The 3,758-nt window shown below is 46.1% G+C and overlaps 1 non-coding gene across 1 annotated transcript; it reads right to left on the bottom strand.

Annotated features, from left to right (window-relative positions):
* Positions 1-136: 136 nt before the first annotated feature.
* On the bottom strand, positions 137-244 carry LOC114008886 (U6 spliceosomal RNA). The gene has a single exon (XR_003550376.1). It is a non-coding gene; the product is annotated as a U6 spliceosomal RNA (small nuclear RNA).
* Between the last annotated feature and the right edge of the window lie 3,514 nt (positions 245-3,758).

Genomic DNA, 3,758 nt, shown 5'->3' with positions numbered 1-3,758 from the left:
GAGAGGAGAATGGCAGAGAAGGGATTGCGGTGTGGCCATCCGCCCTGGGGGTGATTTCTCACTTTCTCTCTGTCTCTCTCTGTCTTCCTGGCAAGCGCACGTGCCCTATAGCAAAAAACTCTCAAAAAAAAAAAAGCAAATTATGGAACACTTCATGAATTTGTGTGTCATCCTTGCACAGGGACTGTGCTGACTTTTTCTGTATTAGTTTTAGTTTTAGTATATGTGCTGTCAAAGCAAGCACTGTCTTCCTTTTTTAATCTGTCATGTGTTCTTCTTCTTCTTAAAGATTCAGCTGTAATACAACACACCCTCTTTCCCCCCAGTCTCTTAAACCAAATCCCTCCAAGAGATACCCTCTCTGTCCCCAAGAGACCACTCCTCCTGAGGTGAGGCTCCATGCCCAACCTCACTGAGCACCCCCCAGCAAGGCAGGAGACCATCCTGTGTCACTCTCCAGCTCACGCCTCCACCACTTCTGACCACACAGTGAGTATTCCCTGGGCAGCTGGTATGTACCTGGGACTGGGTGGAGAACTGAGGGCTCCAAAGAAGAAGTGAATATAATCCCAACTTCTGTACAAGGAAGCTTGGAGCAGTGGAAAGCACACAGGCTTCAGGGTCTGAAAGACCTGGTTTCTGATTTTGGTACTGTCACTGACTAGCTGGGGTCCTTGAGTTTTTTGTTGTATATGTATGTGGTTCAGTTTTCCCAACTATAAAATGGGGACAGTTTTCTTTCTAAGACCAGGAAAAAGGCAAAGATGTCTGCTCCTACCAATAATAAAATTATTATTTTATTGAACTTCATTTATTTTATTTATTTTAATTTGACCAGAGAGGGACAAAGAAAGAGAGAGTGACAAAGTGAAAAAGCAAGTCATCAGGGTCAGGACTTGAACTGCAGTCAACCATGTGGGAGTCCAGTGTCCCTAACCACTACACCAGGCCCCTAACCCCTGCAGGCCCCTCTTTTTATTTTTTAAGACAAGGGTCACCATGTTGTGATCCTCCTGCCTCAGGCTCCTAAGTGACTGAGACTAACAGCACACACCACTGTGCCCACTTTTAGGATAGACTGGGAATCCAACCCAGGTCTCCCATGTGGTCTCAGTCTACCAAGCAGCAGCTCCTACCAGTATGTGTTACCATTGCACTCTTGCCACTCTTTTTCCTTCCTGCACTGGAGATCCTGGTCAGCACATGTGCCCTCAGGCAAACATTGAAAAGAAAAAGTATAATAAATAAGATGAGAAAAAGAAAATAAAACAATAAAAATAAATTAGAATTTGGAAAGAAAAAAGTTATTTCCAAAAGTTATGATCTTTTTCATAGAAAACCCTGAGAACTGACTCCCCCAAAAAGCTATAGAACTTTAAAGTTGGGGCCAGCAGGTAGCATCGTGGTTAAGGCGCTGGACTCCCACATGGTCGACTGTGATTCAAGTTCTGGACCCAGTGGCTTGAAACTCATGCCAGGCATGTGTGCATGCCCAAAATCCCAAAAGGAGAATGGAGGAGAAGGGTGTGGCCATCCTCCCCTGGGGATGAGTTCTCACATTCTGTCAGTCTGTCTCTCTCTGGCAAGCACACACACCCTAGAGCAAAAATCTTAAAAAACTAAACTAAACTAAACTAAACTAAACTAAACTAAACTAAACTAAATTATGAAGTTTAGCCAGGTTGTAGAATTGGAGGTTAATATACAAGAAGTTTTCAAAAACTTCTTCAAAAGGAACCAGCAGTTAGTGTAATGGCTATGTCGCTGGACTCCCACATAGTTGACCGCGGTTCGGATCCCGGACCCAGTGGCTTAAACTCACGCCGGTCGCATGTGCGTGCATGCATGCCCAAGATCCCAAGAGGAGAATGAAGGAGAAGGGATTGCGGCATGGCCATCCCCCCTGGGGAGTGATTTCTTGCTTTCTGTCTCTCTGTCTCTCTCTGTCTGTCTGGCAAGTGCACGCGCCCTATAGCAAAAACCTCTCAAAAAAAAAAATTCTTCAAAAGAGTAGGGCAAGCCCCATAGAACAGCAATTAAGTGTCATATATAGGGAGCTGGATCCTACATGACCAACTGTGGTTCAAATCCCAGCCCTTGGCAGCTTCAAAAACATCCTGAGCATATGTGCATTCATGCCCCAAATCCTGAAGGAATGGAAGAATGGAGGAAAATGGATTGTGGTATGACCACACCCCATGGGGGGAGGGTGCTCTCTTCTTTGGTGAGTGCATGCACCCTCTGGCAATGAAAAAAAATCAGCAGAAAATGCACATGATGGGGAACCAGTAGTTAGCTTAATGGCTATGTTGCTGGACTCCCACATAGTCAACCACGGTTCGCGTCCCGGACCCGGTGGTTTAAAACTCACGCCAGGCGCATGTGCATGCATGCCCAAGAGCCCAAGAGGAGAACGGAGGAGAAGGGATTGTGGCATGACCATCCCCCCTGGGGGGGTGATTTCTCGCTTTCTATCTCTCTGTCTCTCTCTGTCTGTCTGGTGAGCGCACATGCCCTATAGCCAAAACCTCTCAAAAAAAAAAAGAAAGAAAATGCACATGATGGACAACTATGCATGGATTTCATCAATTTTTAGAACCAAAGTAAACTAGTACTTTTTCTCTTTTTTTAATTTTGTCAGAAGCCACATGTGCTCTCCAGAGACAGAAACAGCACAAAGGCGAGAAGGCACCTCCCTAATGGGACATGATCATGTTGTAATCCCTCCTCCTCCATTTCTCCATCCTTGCTTCTTTTGGGGAAGCAGCAGCCACATGCAGTTGGCATAATTGTTAAGCACCAGGGTCGGAATTTGAACTGCACAGTTGGTCATGTGGAATCTGTCTGCCCTAGCTACCAGGCCATGGAGCTGGCCTACTCATACTTAAATTCCATTTTATTTTTTATAAAATTTTGAAGTCCCCTCGTACAAAAATTAATTTTACTTCTACATGTCACAATAAACAATTGGAAATTAAAATCAAAAGAGGGACCTTAATCCCACCTCACAAGATTGCTAGGAGTCAAACGAAGTCATATTTATCTAGAAGTATCAGGCTTGTGTGCTTCCTGACTAGCTTTTTCATTAGGGGAGAAGAGAAAAAGCTTCACAGAGAATCCCACCCAACACCCATCCCCTTCTCCCCGCACCACAGCCACAAAGGGGGTGTTTCTGATATGCCCTGATCTGTGCCAATCACATACCGTAGGGCTTTGTTTACCCACACAGTTAGGCGAGCAGGAAGATGGTTCATTGCAATCTGGGGAACCCTGGGAAACAGGTTGCCATGAACACATGACCCTTGTCTGTCACAGGGACTGCCGGGAGAAGGAACCGAGGGCACAGCCTGTGAGAGCTCCCCCTTTTCATCTTTATATTGTGCTCTCCCACTGAGCTGGGCTCAGGATGTGTAATGCTCCCTGATCAGACCTCAGGCCAGTCTCCTCCTGGGTCACATCCAAAAGAAATCCCAAAGACCTCTCGAAGCTCTGATCTGCAATGAAGCCTTTCCCAAACGCTTGAAGAAGCAGCAAGGCTGGAAGGAAACCCCACCACACAACAGACAGCACAGCCCTCAACATCCTCCTCGGTCCTCTTCCCCCGAGTCTCAGAGCTCACTACACTCCTCCAGGCCCTTTGCTGTATCTCGCCTAAAACTCCAGCTCTGTTCACTCTGGCCTTCTCCACTCATTGGCTGGATCGATTCTATTCCTTTTCTAACCCTGAGGTTTGTTTCTTTCTTCCATAAATGAGAGCG

This window comes from Tupaia chinensis, unplaced genomic scaffold (genome assembly GCF_000334495.1).
Source record: "Tupaia chinensis unplaced genomic scaffold, TupChi_1.0 Scaffold000407_4, whole genome shotgun sequence".
NCBI classification, from domain to species: domain Eukaryota; kingdom Metazoa; phylum Chordata; class Mammalia; order Scandentia; family Tupaiidae; genus Tupaia; species Tupaia belangeri.
This window is presented reverse-complemented; position numbering and strand designations above follow the sequence as displayed.